General features: G+C 33.6%; 1 pseudogene; it reads left to right on the top strand.

Annotated features, from left to right (window-relative positions):
• The window catches only part of LOC137396170 (cyclin-dependent kinase-like 1), a 363103-nt pseudogene that overhangs the window by 7550 nt on the left and 331071 nt on the right, over positions 1-24482 (top strand).

Here is a 24482-nt window from a genome sequence, read left to right as displayed (position 1 = left end):
AGGTCTTAAATGCTATTTTTGTATGAGTTGTCGGTGCTTGTTCAAGAAGACAACTCCAAATTTATATTTTCCTTATGAAACATTAAATATCATTTCCACATAGCATACAATCAGTAGGGCAAGTCAATAGAAACCACCACAAACCAGACATCGTTAGATGCAGAAGTTTCTAATAATTAATATGGAGTGAGTTTTCAATAAACACCGGTTGGTAATAAATTTTTTTAATGAAAATGCGTATGCGACTCAACTTTACAAAAATCAAAGGATAGCCGAACTATTTGCTTATTGTATTCTCAACCTATTAATTTTGTGATACTATTATATGATGCAGCTTAGCTTTATTTTACTGGAAAAAGAAAAAAAATTTGCATTTAGTTGTAGGCAATAGTGTTAATTGAATAAATTAACATGGCTCCTGCGAGGGTACCGAGGTGAACAAAGGCGTCCATTTTTGAGTTGTGTCATAATTCTTGACAACACTGTACTCTAGTGTTATTGTGCTTGAAACCATGAAGGTGGAAATTTTGACATTTCAGGGTTGCTTTGCCAAAGATCCAGCTGAAAGACTGACATGTGAGGAGTTGCTGAACCACCCGTACTTTGACAGATATGATATCTATGATAAAAAACCCAACCGACAAGGCCCAAGGGTTAGTTAATGATTTAGTCTGTCTAAATTATATTGATAATTGATATATAGATTAATACTCACCATCCAATCAGGTCAGCATAAATGTACCTACATCACACTTACACTTATGTATCTACATACCACTTATGTTTCTTCTCAGAATCTTCCCAACATTATCTATGGAGGGGGACAATCCAAGTCACCAGTTCTACATCCAAAGCACAACCCTCAGATAAAGGAGACCCACCACAAACCTAAGGTGTGTGTCTAATATTTTTAGCTGATCATTGTTTGTAACCCTCTCCTGTTCGCACCTAGCATCATTAGTTTAATCAGCAACTTGATCTTTTTCCATTTGGAGCCTATTCTTCAGCCTTCATATACTTTACATCATGACTGAAACTTGGTTAACAGTTCCCCTATGTGTCAGTCATGACATAGTGCAGTTACCCGGTAACAGTACTATTGTTCATATATATTATATCATGGCTGAAACTTGGTTCACAGTTCCCCTAAGTGTCAGTCATCACATAGTGCAGTTACCCAGTGAAAGTACTATTGTTCATATCTATTGTATCATGGCTGAAACTTGGTTCACAGTTCCCCTATGTGTCAGTCATGACATAGTGCAGTTACCCTGTAACAGTACTATTGTTCATATATATTATATCATGACTGAAACTTGGTTCACAGTTCCCCTATGTTTCAGTCATGACATAGTGCAGTTACCCAGTAACAGTACTATTGTTCTTATATATTATATCATGACTGAAACTTAGGCTAACTGTACTATTGCTCTGACTAGAAGTTCAAAAACATACAAGCTGTTTAACATACCCTACAGGATGAATTTATTCGCTGAGTTATATTTCGCGAAAATTGTCTTTTCATGCATATTCGCGGATGAATTTATTCGCGGCTGAAAACTGCCGCTTTCTAGGAAAAGTTAACTCTATTGCAGCTAATAATAGTTATTACTACGCATGCGCACACCGCGTGTTCCGGTTTATATTTAGCTTACAACTGCGAGGCGATCATGCTATTCTACGGTAAACAATTTTTGCTGCGTCCAGAGGTTTTCACGAATATTCATCGCTTTGGAGGCCTTTGATAAGCCAACAACTTGCGGTCAGTAATGAGTTTTTACATTTACTAAATTATTTGAATTTTACTTTGGTTCTTCGGTAAAACGCAATACTACCGTATTTTTTCCATCCCTACTGCTTCATTATATGTTTTAGTGTGAGAGAAAGATTTTTCATCATACACCGAAGAACAATGATTGCAAGGGTGGTAGATGTCATTCTTAGAAGAACACCAATCATTCAGGGAGGTCTGGAAATTCAGGTTGAAGTGACCGCAGCTACTTACGAGAAGAATATATCTGTTTTTAAAAAAGGAACAAAAACGCCTTTACGAGCACAAATCTTTGGCCAACCGGCAGAACTTTGCAATACTAAGCCACGAGGAGAGTTCTGATGATAACTTCCTTACCAGCCATGTAGTAGCGAGAGAATCGCCTTTTCATACATAAGTTGTCATACATAACTTAAGTTATGTATGACAACTTATGTATGACATAGCATTTCATAACAATTTCATAAGCTGGAAATAAGAAAAGAGTTTGTAGAGACTCTTAAGAGACACTTAAAGAGGGTTAAGCTTGCAAAAATGGAGACTCTGTATTTTTCAAGTGTTACTGTCTATCAATGCTTGACTTATAGCATTTTTTTACTATGATAAGAGCCAGGTTCATTCATCTGCTTAAAAACATGCTCTAAGACCGTTATGAAAAAAGAAAGTTGAACTGCACTGTAATCGGACCGGGGTATCAATATTCCCAAACAGCCACACTACCCAATACACCGCTGAAAAAAATAAGCCCATATCTCTATCATAAGCATGATAGGAAATATCTAGACTATCTAATCAACCTTATTATAGTTGAGATGAGTGCTTCCTAGACTATTAGAACTCTTGGCTTGTTGGCTCTTAGAGCTCAGTGTGTCTCAATTTAACACATCCTGCTCTTGTACATTGTAAATGTACAAGGGTTATTTGTAAATTTACATTGTACATGTAAGTTTTTGTACATCATGGCCTTAATAGATACATCCTGCTCTTGTTACCCTCCTACCAATAACTTATAACTTATATTAATATAAACATAGACAGCTGGTAATACTGCTGCTCCTACAAGAGTAAAAATTCATTTTAATGCTGCAATGGTAAAAAGTTAATATTATTCTTTCTTAAGAATAGTAGAATAATTCTCCCTCAAATGTTGACTACATGTAAAAACACCTGATAAGCTAGTTGTTGATATTTCTTGTAGAGAACCAAATTACTAATAAATTATCTGGTAAGGTTTTCATAAAAGTGCTAGCTAGCTTAGTTTAGACATTTCATTTGTAAATCATAAATATTTATTTTTTTTATTATTTATTATATGTATGAATTTGCTATTGCTAATTATTTTGAAAAAAAAACAAAACAAACAAAAAATATCACATGGTGTAGTACTGCACAATTCAGTTTTAGTGATAAACAACATTTCTTAGAAGTTGTGTTCTCCTGCAAAGCTAGAATGAATATAGATTGAAAAGTTTTGAGTTACTAAAGTTGTTTAGGATAAACCGTCTTTTGTTCAGAAAATAATTTTAACGTAGTATTAAGTAGATGGGACAGGTTTTGGCACACTGACTTGCATAAAGGTGAAATATTACTTTGAACCAGCTTTGTTTTAGCCCAGTTTTGAATCTGAATAACAGAAAAAAAAACTTATATTGGGAGCGAAGCAAATGTTTGTAAATTTTGAACTAATCATGTTTGTAACCCATTGGTAGAATTGGCAATTTATTAGTGGTAATACACTGCTATTATTCCACCTGCACTAAGTTCTGTTGACTATACATACTCTTTAGCAAGGCTTGTGTTCTGTTGTGTACACAGCAACTGCTGATAAATGTACAATAAATTTACTCGGGCACTCTTTCATTATACATGTATATTGTAATTTTTAAATTAACAAAATTTGAAACTGTAATAAATTGTAGTTGGCAGCCTGGTAATGCTTTGTTAGGATATTCAGGTGCAATTTTATCACTTATAGTGAAATTAGTTATGTACTTTGTTATGCTCAAAATATAACCTATTAAGAGGTTTTACCTTTTGCATCTTCAACTGCATCCTTTATTAGCAGCAACCTTTGCAGTTATTTAACAACAAAAAACGTTTTACTAAACAGATTTACTGCTGATCCAAAAAGTTTATTCATTTACTGTAAAAATAATTGACTATTTTTTCTTTCACTAGTATAGTTCATAGCCTGGAAACTGTGATGCTTTAGGTCTGTATTGGGTTTTTTTCGCCAATTTTTTATTCACCTTTCAGCCTTATTGTGCTTTTTTTCTTTCACAAAGTTACTTGCTAACAGATTATGCGTAAAATTGAACAGTTTTATAGGTCATTAAAATGCAAATTATAGTCTATAAAGCTTTGAAGCTATGAAACTTGCTAGTCAAAAAGCACCAATCACCGTATTTCAAGGAACTGGAAAGAAGAAGAGAGATTGTAAAGACTTAAGAGACTCTTAAAGAGGGTTAAGACTGCAAAAATGGAGACTCTGTATTTTTCAAGTGTTACTGTCTATAATTGCTTGACTTATAGCATATTTTTACTATGATCAGAGCCATGTTCATTCATCTGCTCAAAAACATGCTCTAAGACCGTTATGAGAAAAGAAAATAGAACTGCACTGGAATCAGACTGGGTATCAATATTCCCAAACAGCCACTTTATCCACTACACCGCTGAATCACATTTCTGTAACATGACATAATTGTGCATTTAGGTATTACACATTATATTGTACCACACCACATGTTTATTGCTATTGTACTAATTTTTATAAAAAAAAATTTCGTTTTCTTATGGTTAGTTTTATTAAAATCTCCTTAAATACATCCAAAGACAGGGTATGCTAAATCTTATTGTTGTAGTTTTGCTAAATGTATGATTTAGATGTGCAAAAGTTGTGCAAAATGAAACTAAGCTATGGATAGGCTGTAAACATATTTTCTATTGGCTCACAAAACGCTTATAATTATTTTCTTTTGCTTAAATATGTATGTTATAGGCTAGTTAATTACCTACACACTAATCAGAACCATTGGGTAGAATTCCTACTAAAGCTATACCTAGCGGTTCTTGGCCACGCACAAATTCTTTGCTGAGCCAAACTATGGGCTCATGGTAGCGTACGTGATAGTTAAAATCCCTGGCAAAAAGCTTTCTAATGATTAGAATATCAACATAATAAATATTTTCACAGAAAATAATTTCTTTGCTTTTCTAAAAGGTCAACATTCTTAGCAGAACTGCAACAAAAGTGATTACAACCCTTAAATAACCTTACATCTACTTTTTCTGATGCATCGAAGGTAAAAAACTTTGAACAATAAACCTATCTAAAATAGCTGCAATACAGGTGACTTTATGAAACCTTTAGATCAGATGCTAGCATCAAACTAACAAGTTCATAATAGTCTCTCAGTAAAAGAAACCAGTTGCTGTACACACTTGATTATGGTTTATATTACATTTTTACCTTGAGGTAGCGGAATCTCACTAGTCACAGGCCGTTCATTTTTAGACAGCTCTGTTAATAACCGTTGACTTGTTGGGGGTGTTGAAGACACTTCGTCTGCTGCTGGACTTTGGTTTGATAGAGCCTGGGTTGTCATGTTGTCAGCTGTAGTTCGACCTGCCATGCATTTGGCCAAGCTGTCAAGCAGTTTGCTATGAAACATGGTGGTGACTTCAAGATGAAACAGAAATGCGCTGTCGTCAAAAACTCCATGATTAAGTGTTAAGAATGTTGGACACTCATTCTGTAAAAGTTCACGAGCTGCGTAGATACTTTGTCGCAATTGAAACAGCTCTTGACCTTTTTCATTCAGCTCGATGATACGAGTGTTTGAAGCAGTAACTAAGAGACTGATTAATACAAGACTAGATAGGAAGGCCATTTTGTGAAGCTTGGCACAGAATGAAGATACCAGTTTTTGGGAACTACTAATATACGTAGGTTCCTTGGTAAGCCACGCCCACAAAAATTAAGACTTAGTACCAAGCACAACTTGTATATTAGAATTTTATTGGCTTTAAAAAAACTTTTGACTTGCTCAAAAACTTAGGTTTTGTTTTACTCAGCCTATCAAGCGCATCAAAATTTGAAAGTAAGAAACCTATAAGTACTGTATATCCCTGCATTTATGCTGAATAAAAAAGGCAAAAATAGTTTACCATTAAAAGGGGTCCAGCTTAAATATACTGTGACTCGTACTGAATACAAACAGATCAACATTATTTTTACTTAATTTTAACATTTACAACTCGAACATTTACTAACTCAACTTTACCAATGCGTTTTTGCACTGGGAAAATAACATCAGCGTGAGATGCAAATATGTTTTGAATGGCTCCTCGCAAACAAGTTACTGAATTCTTCCGATTAAAAGAGACACAAATTGTTAATTGTATAACAACTTACCAAAAATAAACTCTTTGTACTGAGCCTGCAAAAGTCGCACACTTTTTGCAGCATTTGTTTTAATAGGTATGTGTGACGTGCTATGATTCATAGTGTAAGTTTATATGCTAATTTTTATGATTTCTCTTAGATCAAGGCTGTTTTTCTAGTGTTCGCTTAAATTCAAGATAGACTTATATGCGGGGATATATGGTATGCTGCCCTTGCTCCAATCTAATAAGCAGAGGCATTGTTTCTTGTTCATATTTTAGTTAAGTTTATTATCATCAGTCAAGTTACTAACCAAACAATCACTATGTTTTCATGATGTGCAGTACTTCGGAGTTGCGCTTTCGCTGAATCGTGAAAACGGCATCTTCGCATTGAAATCACTGCAAACTAATCAGTGCAAAGCCAGTGCAAATTTGCAGCAAGGAAACAGCAACTATGCAGTGGCTGCGCATAGCTCTCTTGTTAGGAAGGCAAGATCATCGAGGGCCATAAACTAGTACAAAAGTTATCCCGTTAATCTTGTCTTTTTCTATTCTTCCGATCTTCTTTCAAGTAAATTTAATTATGGTCTGCACCCACAAGGATAATGAAGTGATTACTTTCCTGAGCTTTGTTATCAATGCAAACACTTTTCAAAAAGTAGGTGGCAAGTCCTAAAGTCACATTTAAATAATATCTCACTTAAAAATACTTCTTAAAAATATATTACTTTGTAAAAAGCTGTGTTAAGGTTTGTAAAACCCTGTGAATGTGAATAAAATTATAATGATGACAGAAGCATAAAAAGACCATTTCTGATGTTCGGTATTATACATGATCGATTCTATGTCACCACCCGGCAATTTGATTTATACAATTTCTCTTATCCGGCTAACTTGCTGCAAACCATTGCGCAGCATGTAAATGTACAATCCCCTCGACTTTGGAGGTGACTGCATCGAAGTACTATCCATCATGGAAACATACAGATTGACTGAAACCGGAAGAGAGAGAGAATTGAAGTGATGATCAGCTCAGCAACTTTACAGTTTTAAAGTTTGATATATAATGGTCAGCATGAATAGTTTGCAAAAAGCTCATTTAGCTAACTGATATCTTAAAAAAACAGTGTAAGCATTGAAAGTTTAGAACAGGTTTATTGTGTCTCGTCATTTGAATGTTTAATTTATGTTGGCAATGGTTGTTTGCAGGTTTAGCCAATCTGAAATTTTCTCCATAATATAAAACCACTGCAAACAACGTGGTGACTAAAGAAAAGTGTTTAAAATCTTTAAAATCTAAATATTTTACAATATTAGGCATCAACAGCCACTCTTTTTCCTGATTATGTCTGGAAGAACTATAGGTATTTAAATTACAGCTCAGCAACAGTTTAACAGTTTACTAGGGTAACAATAATATTCACATTACTAGGCTATATTTCTAGCTCATGGCACCAACATCATAGTCAATACAATCAAAATATAAGTATTGACTGTTTTATATGTGAAAAACTGGTATGGCAGACAAAAAGAATGCAGACCTTTCTTGTATGTAATCTAAACTTTAACGAATAAAAACAAAAACTGACTACCTAACACCCCAAATATCAAAGATGTGATAAAAGGGAACTATATAAAGAGAACTAATGGGCTGTGCATCTGCAATAGCTACTCAGAGAAGTCTTCTCTATCTTCTCTATCTGTTTAATATTCTGTATCAGTACGGCATCACTTTTTAGTATGCGTTTAATTTTGTTGTTGTAATTAAGGTTGAATAGATTTTAAAACTCGGCTTTGTAAAATGTTTTAGTAAGTTTTGAAAAGCAACCAAATGGTATTTCTCAGATACTATAGTTAATCTAATTACAAGTACTAGTCCTTCAAGGTTGGCTAGTACAAATGCTGATAGACACTTGATAATGTAACCTCAAGTGTTAAAATGAGCAGATATAAAGCCAACAATAACAATTTTATGGAACCACACAGAGAAGTCACAACTGAGATAATTAAGAATGATTACAAAAACTAGGGTTACAAAAACCACGCAAAGTCAAAGAAGTTACACAAAGTAATGTCATAAAGGTGTACTTTTTGTCTTAAATTGGTGTCAATTGAATACAATCAAACTTTGATACCGTAGTTTGTTCTCACAAAATGAACAAACAATTTATTTTATGCTCTTCAGTACATCGGCATGGCATCTCTGAAGTCAAACAGGGAATTACTGCTAACTATAGAAACGAAGAATTTACTCATATAAAGACAATGTCAATCAGCATGAATCTAAGCGACGAAAACTTCAAGACTGCAGCAAAAGAGATCTACCAAAGAAGCAATATCTAAACATCAGATCAATCTGGTTACTTGCTACCATCTAAGTCATGACTTTTTTAACTTCGATGTAGTTGTTTGCTCCTTCATCTTCTCCAGTCTTGTTTCCTTGACAGCCAACGAAATAGAGCCTATATTTGCAGCACGAGTACTCAGCAGCCAATTGATTCTAAAGAAATGAGACAGATGCAGTGTGCTAATGAGCAAATAACTGATAAAGTAATGCGTGTATGATCGGTGTCTCATATGTCAGTTTTTTTGTATTATAGAAAGTAAATTTGTTCCAAATAGTCTATTTTAGGAAAACAAAAGTTGATTCATGACAGGCAATATAAAGCAAATAGGTTTAAGATAAAAAAATAATTTCAATCAGACTGATTTTTAAAGCTTGTATGCAGCTAGGTTCAACTTTTGAAACAATCTACTGAAAGCTAAACCATCTCTAATAAATATAACATAAGCTAGTAGTTTGTGATTGCCCATTACTTCTCAGAGATACCCAAAACATTGGTTTACCATCTATATACTAATTAGTTTACACAAACCAATAGTCTTTCTTTAATTCTAGCATTCCAGTTCCAACAAAACCTGAAGTTTTATGACGCGCTGCATGAGAATAAAAACATTCACATTTTAACTAAATAAAAAATCCAATATTTAAGCTTGACAGTTCAGTGCAACATTTATAACTTTGGCTCTACTATAAAATCAACTTGTTTGATTTATGAAAAATTTAACCTGTGGTAAAATACAAAAACATTAAACAAAAACTGATATCATGTTTTAGTAGAATCTTCAGCTGCGAGGAAAAGTTAAAATATGTTGACTTTTTACACTGACTACAACGTTCAACACTTCATGCTGAACCAAGCATAAACATTGGTCCCTATAAGGTCTGGCAACAAAGTCAAAAGAGGTTTTGGTAAAATACTTATAACTTAGGTTTGTGTAAATTATAAAATGGCTTCTTTCTGTTATTGATCGCACAAACAAGGTTGTAAAAACTTAGTTTATGCTTTAGCTTTTATCCGTTATATTATTATTGAAACTATACACTTTTTGAAATGGCCCAAAGAAATATGAGATAAAATTTGGTAGATAAAATGTTGGGCTATATGCACTTTATGCAAAATAATAACCCTAGAACTCCTGTAATGCAGTTAAACAGATGATTAACAACTTTTCATGCTAAATTTGTCATGCAAAAGTTATAACCTAATACTAACATGCTTTTACATGTTAACCATGAGCATCACTTAAATGGTTTCATGACGAAATGTTCCAGTTGTTTGGCAGTTAACGCTGTTATTTTATAACATGTGTGGGCTGACATAACTGTGTGGGGCTGACAGACTGACACTCACGCTGAAAGCTCTATACTGAAGCATATTTGGCACTTGCTAAAGACAAATAATTGGAAGATTCTGGAAGGCGGCCACATTGAGAACTAGCAAACAGGCTGCAAGTGTCAAAGGGTTATATCCTGCAGCCAAATTGACATGGGGAAAAAAATTCTTATTTTGTAAATGATTTAATAGTTCTAGCAGCATAGCTGAAAAAAGTCTGGCACATGTCAGAATAAAATCACAGTTATTGGAAGGGAGGAGAAAAATGCACTGCAATATGGCCATTATGCTACAAATCAGAGATCAACTTATCTTACTAACCTCCCTCACATAGGGTACTAATATGTATAACATATCTTACTAACTTCCTCAAATAAGGTACTAGTGTGTTTAACATATCTTGCTAACCACCCTCACATAGGGTACTGATATGTTTAACATATCTTACCAACCTTCCTCAAACAGTGAATATGCATTAAATTGACAGCTTTAACTTTTGTAGTATTATCCTGAAACATGGGTCAATTCTTCCTGTACACTGCTCCAAATAGTTTTGGCTGCACAAAAAAAAATTACCCTCTCTAACCTGAACTTTTATGTTAAAATAAACAATTGCTAACAGCAGCATTTACAAAGTTGAATTCATCTTGAATAAAAATAAAACAAGCTAACAGTTAATTAACTGAAAATAGATCAAATAACCGGTGCTGTGATACATCTTGGTTCAACTTTGAACTGTAAACAAACTACAATATTTTTTTGGGTTTGAATCCTTAATGCTAGATGGATAACCTGATGCATAATCCAAATTTAATGATGGCTTGTTTAACATTACTCGCTTAACAAAACATATCTATAAGATAGCTATGCACTAGCCTGTTTTGGTTATGGACTTCATAGACATCTGGTAATTATAATGCTTGGCATTGGCCACTTTCTAGTCTTTTTAGTTATATACCCTAGGACACTTATATTTCGCTAGTATTTAGTTTCGTGAGTAGCACACAGAGTAAAATTTCGCTGCAACTTAATTTCGTGGCTCTGATGAGTGCGAAAATATAGTGGTGTGAAAAGAAATCCAGTGGAAAAAACATTACATTCATCAGGTCCAGTTCACTAATAAGAAAAAAATTCAATTTGGGAATAGTTCGTATTTGTAAACCACAGGTTGAAATGTGTGGGTGAGATCGGCAATTCAATTTGATCACTTGCTGCCATTTGTTTCTTAGACTATCAATGATGTCTAGGTCCCTCCCGCCGTGACTTTCACACTCGAATCCCAAGAAGAAGAAAATAGATAGGTAACAACCAACTTCACAACCAAAACTGTATAACCCTTACGCTGCCACAAACGCATTTATGCGTTTTCTAGGGGCCACTGACATAAACGCATTTTCTGACTTTCTCAGCAATTGTCTGGTAACCTGATTTTATTATTTGTTGACCACATAACCCACGGTCTTTAAGTGTTTTATGAAATTGACTGTGTTGTCCGAAGATTTCTCTATAAAATCAGCCTAAAACAACGAAGCAATTTTAAACTTGTGTTTGAGAATTTCTAATCTAAAAACGAACATTTTTCTGTGAGTTCATTAACTACCCCGCGCGAGTCATAAAACAGGTAATTAGTTGTTGATGACATAACAGACAATTTAGATTTTCGTGATTATACAGATAATTAAAGTAGAACTGGAAAAATACTGTATACATATCATGAAGCAATATCGGCAATTTCGGTAAAATGGCTGGCATCAGGCCGGTAACGAATTTGTACATGATTGGCAGTGAAAGAGATAATGTGGTTGGACCTGATGAGGGTTGATATTGTTTTTGGATAGTAATAAAATTCATCACTGCAATAATTATTCTTCAATTTTACGACTTCACCTACCAGACTATCATCCTCATCAGTTACAAATTCGGTGACTAAACTGATATTGCTTTGCCATGCTGCTCAGTTGGTGTATTAGCTATAATGAGTTTACTAGAAATTTCCCATTTATCCTAACCACAGACGAAAGTTGCTTGCATTTCTAATATTACGATTTTATTGTGGATATCAAAGAACAAAGCTATTTAACTTCGCGTTTTCGCTCGTTCGTTATGATAGTTTAGTTTCGCTCATTAAATTTTCGCGAGAGGATTACACCGCGAAAACGCGAAAGTTAGATGCCGCGAATACATAAGTATCCTAGGGTAGCTGATAACTTAACAGGTTTCTTTGAATTGACTCACTAAACTTCTAAGAGTAAATAAATGACCGACATGCAGAGAATTTTGTATATTTTTATAGACACACATATACAAAACAGTATGTACATAGTACAACAACCTGTAATACTATGTATAGTTAAAAATGCCAAAATACAATGACTGTATTCCGATCACTTGTGAATGTGTTTTTCACACTGAAGCATCAAAGCCTTAAAGCTGTACACAAACGAATGTGTTGTAGAACTAGAGGTATGACACCATGGAAATGGTTGTAATTTTTTTTAAATTAGTAAAATTTAGGTGCATGACAATAACAAAACTGGTAGTGGCTTTTCAGAATGAATTTGGTCTGTATAAAAACTTCCTCACATTTAACTGTATGCTAAGGTTTCTCTCTTGCATCAGCAGCTTGCTACTTGTTGACTGGTGAGAAAAGAATGATATTGCTGCAGCATTAAAAACAATCAAATTCCAGAAATAACGATATCATCACAGTTATGTTAAAGTTTAGTTATTGCATCAGCAGCCTACTACTTGTGAACTGATGATAAAAAGCTATTGGTGCTTCTCTCTAAGCTCTGGTAACTCTACCTATTAATCTAATGTGGTTTTATTAGTGATTAAAGTTAGGAGTTCTCTTGGTTAAACCTGCGAGTTGTAAGCAAATTAAATTTAACAAAAACATTGAAATTCAGAACATATTTTTTCACTGGCGTGTTTCCAGCTGAATCTAAAGATCGAAATGAATGGAATATTATTGATACATGTGAAACTAGTATGAGTATTCCTTTTGGCTGCTGACAGCTGCTTGTCAATATCCAGAAACATGATTAATGTCTTGTTTAGTCTGTGAGCTCTAACAGCTCTTTTACCAAACTAAAGTATTTCTTTAGCACTAAGGCTATGAACAGCTGTACAAATATAATATGGAACCATTTATGAATCTTTCAAACATAGACACATCATCTCTTTGTTCAATGTGCTACATACGGTCTAAGTGTTAGCAATGGTTCACCTGATGATCCAAACATAAATCAATACTAAACAAGCATTCCCTAAAGGCAACCAAAGTTTAAAAAGCCACAATGTACCAATAGCCTAACTTCTGTACTCAGGAATATAGGGAATTATTAATAGTTAGTTTCCTATCTATTAGGATATGATCCCGTTGTTGAGTTGCTCAATCTAGCATTCAGTTTATATCTTTGCTTCAAATTCATTGGTCTCTCTACCTATTGTAGAAAATTATGGGGGCAAAAAGAGGCTTTGATATAAAGTTTGGAACTGGATACTTCAACTGTTTCAAATGTTAGATAACATGTTTGACCTAATAGTAATGATCAACTGCTGTTCAATCGGGTCATACCATGAAGTTTATTTTAGGAACAATCAGGGCGGATGACTAAGTCTCATATGCCAGACATCAAATGTTGTTTAACGCATAATCTGACAGCTTTTTATTCTTGGAATTTAGGATAATAAAATGATTTTTTTACCATGACTGTGTCCTGTTTTTATGAATCAGCTTGTGGGTTTGACCAACATGTAACCCTTAAATAGGAACGCATAATGTGAAATACAGCTGTTCAAAGAGGAAAACTTGGAATTCGACTGATATAGTGCAATAATGACAAGCATTGCTATGACAAAAACCTTTTTTGTGTTAGAAAAGAGCTGAAGGGAGTAAAAAAGTTTACATCAAAAGTTGAAAAAAATTCACGCCCAAAAATGTATCTTATTGTAAGTTTTGGTAAACATTGCCAATTCATTAGTCTGATCCTATGTATATTTCCCAAGAGTTTCCTCATGAATGTTTTTATAGAATTACCTTGAGCATATTTCCATAATGATACTTTGTGTATTATCCATTAGGGATACCTTGTGTATGTTTACATAATTTCTCATGTATGTGTTCATAGAACTACCTTGTGCATAATTCCATAGTGATACTTTGTGTATAGTCACATAGAGGTACATTGTGTATATTTCCATAATGATACTTTGTGTATTATCCCATAGAGATACCTTGTGTATGTTTACATATAGATACATTAGGTACATTTCCATAAAGGTCAATCCATGTATGCTACAGTTTACATATAAATTAACATGCCAACGAATATATATAATTGCAGTAATACCTAGCTTGAGAACAGAGCATGCATATTGAAATATGGAAAGATGCTTTTAAATAATAATTCTGATTGAGTGTAGTAGTGAGTAGGGTGGGCTTATTAGAATCAGGTTATATCAGATTTATTTCCGTGCAGAGCAATGCTCTTTCACATAATGCTGTTAGCGTGACTTATGAAAGACAGAGTGACGAACTTGAACTTTATTATAGCAAAGAGCGCTATAAGTCAAGCATTGATATACAGTGACAAGTTTTTAACTGATAAAAACAGGGTTCCTATGAGTTATTTTTTAAAGATTCCACCACACACTTCCTTCTTCCGCTTTATAGCAATTCAAAAGTTTGTTTTTTTTGGACATGACTATCTAAAAACAGTGTGGAATAATAATAATAATAATAATGATAACAATAATTATAACTGAGGATATCAGGACATCATATAAATATGGTAAGCTACACATGTATTATATTGTACATGTTTTGTAAGAGATTAGTAGCAGTATATTACCAATTACTACTAATAAAGATAATTAATAATTGATAATAATTAATAAATTAGATAATACAAACTTAAGATACACATGTATGTCGTTCTATATGTATTGTGGAGAAATAATAGCTGTGCATTACCAACTACTAGAAATAATCTGTAAATTCTAACAATTACTTACACAGATGATTATTAAAAATGTTAAGAATTATTGTAACATTTTTGCCTTGCTTCTAATAGCAGTGGTTTTTCCCTGTTATATAATTGAATTCAACAAAACTGCTGCATTGCTCAATGCAATGAGCATTCATTCAGCGTTTAAAGTTTTACTAGAAAGAGAGGCTTCAGATGACATTGGAGTTCTATTAGTGCCAATGTGCCAAAGCTTGCCCCATCAAATCAAAATATGTCAAAGAATATTCAGATAAAAATAACATCTGCTAAACAAATTTAGTAGCTACTAGTTTTTTCTAATTGTATTGGTTTTGGTCTTGCAAGAAATGACAACTTTAAAATTTTTTATAATCACAAACAAATATAAAGCATTTTGAGTACTCACGTACTCAACGAGCTTTCACTCAAGTGTTGCAATGTACAGTCTAATTGTTACCCTTGTTTCACCTGATGATCCAAACACAAACCAATACTAGAATCTTTGAAAAACTCATGATTCGGCAATGATAAACTTTAGTTGTACTAAACATTCAGTCAAATGCACAATCTTTTGGTGTAATGACTATGTGCACAAATAGTCTGCCGTGCTATGAGATGTTAGTGTGAATCAGCTTGTGTTTCCTAGCTGCTAAGCTAGATTCATTGTTTGAATTCAAACATAATTTTGAAAAATTTCTCCTGACATCTAAGTTCAGTTGAACACACAGACAAACACCTAGCTTATTATAGCAAGGACTTGTTTTATCAAATCATCACTAAATATGTCAATGCAATTTACAGACATTTCCATAACCAAACTGGCCATAAAAGCAATCAATATTTAAATTGCCCCATTGTACCATTAGCCTAACACTTGTAATTAAGAATATAGCTATTTGTTGATTGTTAGTAATTGATAGTTTGCTATCAATCAAGATATTGTCCAGTTCATGAGTTGCTCAACTTAGCATTCAGTTTAGTGTATATCTGTATTTGAAAGTCAATGGTCTCTCAAATGTTTGTAAAAACAAGGCAACAAGATGAGCCTTTGACATAAATTTTGGGACTGAATTATTCTCTGTTTCAAATGTTAGATAAGTGTTTGACTTGATAGCGTAAATCAAGAGCTGTTAAATTGGGTCATAAAAGTAAGTCCATTTTTGGAGTAAATCAGGGTGGATGACCAAGCCTCAGATGCACGACGTCAAATGTTATGCATTAATTAGTCTGACAGCTTATTGTTCTTGGAATCAGGATGTTTCCAAGAACAAAAAGCTGCCACAAATGATTGAAAGATTCTGAAAGACAGCCACATTGAAAACTAGCAAACATGCCGCAAGTGTCAAAGGGTCATATCCTGCAGCCAACTTGACATGAGGAAAAAAATACTTGGTTTGTAAATAATTTATTAGTTTTATCTGCATAGCTAAAACAAATCTGGCACATGTCAGAATAAAATCACAGTTGTTGGAAGGGAAGAGGAAAATGCACTGCTATATGGCTATCAGGTTAAAAATCAGGAAGGAACTTTTTAAACTTCCTCATGCATGATGATATCATTAAGATCAGCAACTCATCAACTATCTAACCAAATAGATACAAATGGCTGACAGATGCGTGTTACAGGAGACAGAAATATTGTCAAACAATTCTGTAATTTGAGCTCTAATAATGCTCACATACTTAAGAAAAATTGCAGATTAGTAGGGAATCTAAAGTCAGAATTTTGGAGATATTTAGGGTAACAGAAGACCATGATTCTTAGAGATTGGTTGATGTACTATTATTAAAACAGACTACAAATACAAAGGATATTTCTGGTTTCATCCAATGAATAGAGAAGAACAACATCTAGCTAAGTTGCTGTTCATGGCTTGAAACGTTTATAATCATAAATCTTCATAATTCATTTAGAATATTTGTATGGATCATGTGATCTCTCACCTTTAATGGGCCCATCAGCGTACTAGTATATATTTCATCTCTTAGTAACCTCCCTCACTTAAGGTACTAGTATGTATAACATATCTTACTAAACTCCTCACATAGGGTACTAGTATGCATAAAATATCTTACTAACCTCCCTCACATAAAGTAACAGTATGTATAACATCGCTTACTAACCTACCTCACTTAGGGTACTAGTATGTATAACATATCTTCCTAACCTCCCTCACATAAAGTACTAGTTTGTATAAAATCTCACGCTAACCTCCCTCACCTAAGGTACTAGTATGTATAACATATCTTACTAAGGTCCCTCACATAAGGTACTAGTGCGTATAACATATCTTACTAATCTCCTAATCTCTCTCACACAAGGTCCTAGTATGTATAACATATCTTCCTAACCTCCCTCACACAGGGTACTAGTCTGTATAACATCTTTTTCTAACTTCCATCACATAGGGTACTGATATGTTTAACATATCTTACCAACCTTCATCAATCAATGAATATGCATTAAATCGACAGCTTTAACTTTTGTAGTATTATCCTGAAACCTGAGTCAATTCTTCCTGTACATTGCTCCAAATAGTTTGTTTGCAAAAAACTAAAATTACATGCTATAACATGCACTTTTGTGTTAAAATAAAAAATTGTTAGCAGCGGTATGTACAAAGTTCAATTCATCTTGGGTAAAAATAAAGCAAACTAACAGGTAATTAACTGAAAATCGACCGAATAACCAGAGCTGTAATACATCTTGGTTAAACTTTGAACTGTAAACAAACCACAATATTTTTTGGGTTTGAATCCTGAATGCTAAATGGATAAGCTGATGTCTAACCTAATTTTAATAATGGCTTATTTAACATTACTCGCTTACCAACACATATCTATAAGATAGCTATGCACTAGCCTGTTTTGGTTATGAACTTCATAGATATCTAGTAGTTATAATGTTTGGTATTGGCCACCTTTTAGTCCCCTCAGTAATATAGCTAATAACTTAACAGGTTTCATTGAATTAACTCACTAAATTTCTAAGAGTAAATAAATGCCCGACAAGCACAGAATTTTGTGCTTTACATATATACGCATATACAAAATAGTATGTACATAGTACAACAACCTTTAATACTATGTATAGGTATAAATGGCAAAATGCAACAACTGTCTTCTGCTCACTTGTGAATGTGTTTTTCACACTGAAGCATCAAAGCCTTAAAGCTTTGCACAAACAAATGTGTTGTAGAAATGGTATGACACCGTGGAAGCGTTTTTTTTCAACTTACGATAATTTAAGTGCAGGACAATAACAAAGCACCTAGTGGCTTTTCAGAATGAGTTTGGCTTGAAAAAAAGCCTCATCACATTTACACGCATGTTAAGGTTTCACTCTTGCATCAGCAGCTTAAATTGCTACTTTTTGACTGATGAGAAAAACATGATATTGCTGCAAGCATTAAAACCAATCAAATTCTAGAAGTAAAGCTATTAACACAGTTATGTTAAGGTTTAGTTCTTGCACCAGCAGCCTACTACTTGTGAACTGATGAAAAGAAAAACTATAGGTGCTTCTCACTAAGCTCTGGTAACTCTATCTATTAATTTAATCTGGTTTTATTAGTGTTTAAAATTAGGCGTTCTCTTGGCTAAACCTCTGAGTTGTAAGCAGATTAAATCTAACAAAAACATTGAAATTAAGAACATGTTTTTTCGCTGGTGTGTTTTCGGTTGAATCTTAAAATCAAAATGAAAGTAATATTTTTTGGTACATGTAAAACTAATATGGGGATTTCTTTTTGGCAGCTGACAGCTACTTCTCAATATCATGAAACATGATTAATGTCTTGTTTAGTCTCTGAGCTCTAACAGCTCTTTTACCAAAAGAAAATTTTTTACAGCTCTAAGGCTATCAACAGCCGTACAATTATAAAATGGAACACTTCATGAATTTTTCAAACATAGATGCATCATATCTTCGTTCAATGTGCTACATACAGTCTAATTGTTAGCAATGGTTCACCTGATGATCCAAATATAGATCAATACTAAACAAGCTTTCCCTAAAGGCAACCAAAATGTAAAATGCCACAATGTATCAATAGCCTACATCATGTATTCAGGAATATAGGGAATTGTTAATAGTTAGTACTTGCTAGTCTGCTATCTATTATGATATAAGCCAGTTGATGAGTTGCTCAATCTAGCATTAAGTTTATATCTTTGGTTCCAATTTATTGGTCTCTCTACTGTTTGAGAAAAAATTATGGGAGCAGAAAGAGGCTTTGACAAGAAGTTTGAGACTGTAAATGATGTTTGGTGACATGTTTGACCTAATTGTGAAGATCAAAAGCTGTTTAATCGGGTCATACCATGAAGTTTATTTTAGGATCAATCAGGGCGAATGACCAAACCTCACATGCCAGACATCTGATGTTGTTTACCAAATAATCTGACGGCTTTTTATTCTTGGAATCAAAATAATAAAATACTTTTTTACCATGGCTGCATCCTGTTTTTATGAATCAGCTTGTGGGTTTAAAAAATATGTACCCTTAAAATAGGATCACATAATGTGAAATACAGCTGTTCAAAGGGGAAAACTTTGAACTCGACTGATATATCGCAATAATGACAAGCATTGTTATGACAAAAATATTTTTGTGTTAGAAAAGAGCTGAAAAGAATACGGAAAGTTCACACCCAAAATGTCTCTTATTGCAAGTTTTGGTAAACATTGCCAATTCCTTAGTCTGATCCTATGTATATTTCCGAAAAAGATTTATCATGTATGTGTTCATAGAACTACCTTGTGCATAATTCCTTAGTGATACTTTGTGTATAGTCACATAGAGGTACATTGTGTATATGTCCATAAAGATACCTTGTGTTTACTTCCATAGATATACCTTGTGTATGTTTACATAAAGATACATTATGTACATTTCCATAAAGGTCAATCCATGTATGCTACAATTCACATATAAATTAACATGCCAACAAATATATGTAATTGCAGTAATACCTAGCTTGAAAACAGAGCATGCATATTGAAACATAGAAAGATGCATTTAAATAATAATTATCCACTCATTGTTACTCAAAGTTAGTTTATATCTGTTCTTCTGAGTAAGACCATTGATGAAAGAAGCAATCGTGCGGGAGGTCCTCTGTGAGTCACCTTAGACTGACAAAGGAAGAGAATAGTGGTGTTTTCTAAGCAAGCTTGGGTCTAATAATATTGATGGTCCTGACCATGTACATACGAGATGTCAGATGTTTAAGTGCTCACTACCACGTTGGATAAGAAAAGATTCATCAATGTGATTGTGAAAAATTTAAGATTATTATTACAACATTGAGCCAACTATGAAAAAGTTGACTTTACAATAAAAAAGAGAATCTCTGTTGAAACATTATGCTGCATTAAACTAAAATTTATATTACAGCAATTTTTGTATTTCATTGTCGCGGCTCGAGTTTGAACTCCATGATATACACTTATGTTAGAGAACTATCACTCAAAACTGAACTATTTGAGCTTGGAGCTCAGGAATAATTTACTTACTCATACTTCTGGTAACATTCAGAATATAAGAGTTTGCATGCACTTTTTCTCTTTGCATTTTAGAAAGTTCTAAAGAGGACGTACCCAAACGTAATAACATATTTTATGATAAAATTTAGTGCAATAGCGATGCCGTGTGAAAGTAAATGTAAATCATGTGTAATAGCTGTATGCATTACTATTCCATAATACAGCAATGTGATTGAGTGGTGTAGTGGGTAGAGTTGCCGTATTGGAATCAGGTTATATCGGTTTTATTTCCGTGCAGTGCAATACTCTTTCACATAATGCTCATAGCGTGAATTTTGAAAGACGGGTGAGGGAGTTGGATTTTATTAAATCAAAGAGCACTATAAGTCAAGCATTGATATACAGTAATGACTGATAAACATAGGGTTCCTATGAGTTAGTTCTTAAAGTTTCCACCACACTCTTCTTTATTCTTTCAATACAAAAGTTAGTGCTTGTTGGACAAAACTTTCTAAAACAGTTTGGAATATTAATAATAACAATACTATTAAGTGAGGATATCAGGACAACATAGAAATATTCTAAGATACATATGTATGTTATTGTATATGTATTGTAGATGAATAATAACAGTGTATTGCCAATTACTAGTAATAAACTGTAAATTCAACCAATTACTTATAAAGATGATTATTAAAAATGTTAAAATTGTCGTAATTTTATTGCCTTGCTTCTAATAGAAGTTGTTTTCTTCTGTTTTATAATTGAATTCAATAAAACTGCCGTAATGCTCCATGCTATGAGCAGTCATGTAGCGTTTAAAATTTTACTAGAAAGAGCAGGCTCCAGATGACATCGGAGTTCCATTAGTGCCAATGTGCTAAAACTTGCCCCATCAAATTAAAATGTGTCAAATAGTTTTCAAACAAAAATAACGTCTGCTAGACAATTTTAGTAGCTACTACTTGTTTCTAAGTGTACTGGTTTTGGTCTTGCACGAGATGACAACTTTAAAGAAATTTCATATATAACTGACAAATATAAAGCATGTTGAGGACTACGTATTCAAGATGCTTTCACTCAAGTGTTGCAATGTACAGTATAATTGTTAGCAATCGTTCAACTCATGATCCCAACACAAAACAATACTAGAATGTTTGATAAACCAATAAATCGGCAATGATAAACTTTACTTGTACTAAAGATTCAGTCGAACGCACAATATTTTCGTGTAATAACTAGGTGCACAAATAGCCTGACATGCTATGAGATGGAGTTTGACTCAGCTGTTGTTTTCCTAGCTGCTAAACTAGATTCATTGTTTGAATTCAAACATGCTTTTGAAAAATTCCCCTGACATCTAAGTTCAGTTGAACACACAGACAAACACCTAGCTTATTATAATAAGGACTTGTTCTATAAAAGCATCACTAAATGTGTCAATGCAATTTACAGACATTTTCATAACCAAACTGGACACAAAAGCAATCAATATTTAAATTGCCACAATGTACCACTAGCCTACAACTTGTAATCAGGAATATAGCTAATTGTTGATTGTTAGTAATTGATAGTTTGCTATCTATCAAGATATTTTTCCAGTTCATGAGTTGCTCAACCTAGCATTCAGCGCATATCTTTGATTCAAAGCCATTGGTCGCTCAACTGTTTGCAGAAACTAGGCAACAATATGAGGGTTCGACATAAAGTTTGGAACTGGATTATCCAACTTTTTCAAACGTCAGATAAGATGTTTGACTTGATAGCGTAAATCAAGAGCTGTTACATTAGGTCATAAAATTAAGTTCATTTTTGGAGTAAATCAGGGCAGATGACCAACCCTCAGATGCACGACGTCAAATTTTGAGCATTAATTAGTCTGGCAGCTTTTTGTTCTTGGAATCAGGATGTTTCCAAGAACAAAAAGCTGCCACAAATGATTGAAAGATTCTGGAAGACAGCCACATTGAAAACTAGCAAACAGGCCGCAAGTGTCAAAGGGTCATAACCTGCAGCCAAATTGACATGAGGAAAAAAATACTTGTTTTGTAAATGATTTAATAGTTTTATGAGCATAGCTAGAACAAATTTGGCACCTGTCAGAATAAAATGACAGTTGTTGGAAGGGAGGAGGAAAATGCATTGCAGTATGGCTACTATTCTACAAATCAGAAAGGAACTTTATAAGTTTTATCATGCATGATGATATGATTAATATCAGCAACTCAATAACTATCTAACCAAATAGGGCATACGAATGGCTGACAGATGCGTGTTACAGGAGACAGAAATATTGTCAAACATCTCTGTAATATGAGTTTCAATAATGCTTACTTAATTAAGAAAAATAGCAGATTTTTAGGGAATCTAAAATAAGAATTTTGGAGATATGTACTTTACAATGAGTTATTGTCAGCCCAAGCATCTGAGAAAACAAGGGTAACAGAAGACCATGATTCTTAGAGATTGGTTGATGTACTAATATTAAAACAGACTACAAATACAAACGATATTTCTGATTTCATCCAACGAATAGAGAAGAACAACAGCTAGCTAAGTTGCTGTTCATGGCTTGAAACGTTTATTATCGTAAGTCTTCATAATTCATTTAGAATATTTGTGTGGATCATGTGATCTCTCGCCGTCAATGGACTCACCAGCGTACTAGTATATATTTCACTTCTTAGTAACCTCCCTCACATAGGTTACTAGTGTGTATAAATGTCTTGCTAACCTTCTTCACATAGGGTACTAGTGTATATAACATATCTTGCTAACCTCCCTCACATAGGGTACCAATATGTATAGCGTATCTTGCTAACCTCCGTCACATAAGGTACTAGTATGTATAACATATCTTACTAATCTCTCTCACATAAAGTACTAGTGTGTATAACATATCTTACTAACCTCTCTCACATAGGGTACTAGTATCTATAACATATCTTACTAACCTCTCTCATATAGCATACTAGTATGTATAACATATCTTACCAACCTTCCTCAATCAGTGAATACGCATTAAACCGACAGCTTTAACTTTTGTAGTTTTATCCTGAAACATGGGTCAATTTTTCCTGTACACTGCTCTAAATAGTTTTGGTTGCACACAAAAAATTTACCCTCTATAACAGTTATTAGAGGGTTACCTCTCTTAAGCATGAACTTTTATGTTAAAGTAAAAAATGGTCAACAGCGGCATTTACAAAGTTGAATTCATCTTGAATAAAAATAAAACAAGCTAACAGTTATTTAATTGAAAATAGACCGAATAACTTGAGCTGTAATACATCTTGGTTAAACTTTGAACTGTAAACTAACCACAATATGTTTTGGGTTTGAATCCTGAATGCTAACTGGATAACTTAATGGCAAACCAATTTTAATAATGGCTTGTTTAACATTACTCGCTTAACAAAACATAAGATAATCTATAAGATAGCGATGCACTAGCCTGTTTCGGTTATGAACTTCATAGGCATCTGGTAATTATAATGCTTGGTATTGGCAACTTTCTAGTCTTTTTAGTTATATAGCTAATAACTTAACAGGTTTCTTTGAATTGACTCACTAAACTTCTAGGAGTAAATCAACGACAAACAGTCACAAAATTCGGTATTTTATATAGATACACATATACAAAACAGTATGTAACTAGTACAACAACCTGTAATACTATGTATAGTTATAAATGCCAAAGTGCAACGACTGTACTCCGCTCACTTGTGAATGAGTTTTTTACACTGAAGCATCAAAGCCTTAAAGCTGTACACAAACCAATGTGTTGTAGAAATGGTATGACACCGTGGAAACGTTTTTTTTTTTAAATTAGTAATATTTAAGTGCATGGTAAGGACAAAACTCCTAGTGGCTTTTCAGAATGATTTTGGTTAGTATCAAAGTCTCATCACATTTACATGTATGTTAAGGTTTCACTCTTGCATAAGTAGCTTGCTACAATTGTTGACTGATGAAAAAAACATGATATTGCTGCAGCATTAAAACGATCAAATTCCTGAAATAAAGCTATCATCACAGTTATTTTAAGGTTTAGTTTTTGCACCAGCAGCCTACTATTTGTGAACTGATAAAAAAAGCTATTGGTGCTTCTCTCCAAGTTCTGGTAAATCTACCTGTTATATTAATGTGGTTTTATTAGTGAATAA

Source organism: Watersipora subatra, chromosome 5 (assembly GCF_963576615.1).
Source record: "Watersipora subatra chromosome 5, tzWatSuba1.1, whole genome shotgun sequence".
Classification (NCBI taxonomy): Eukaryota; Metazoa; Bryozoa; class Gymnolaemata; order Cheilostomatida; family Watersiporidae; genus Watersipora; species Watersipora subatra.
The sequence above is the reverse complement of the archived record's forward strand: the minus strand, read 5'-3'. Positions and strand labels throughout refer to the sequence as shown.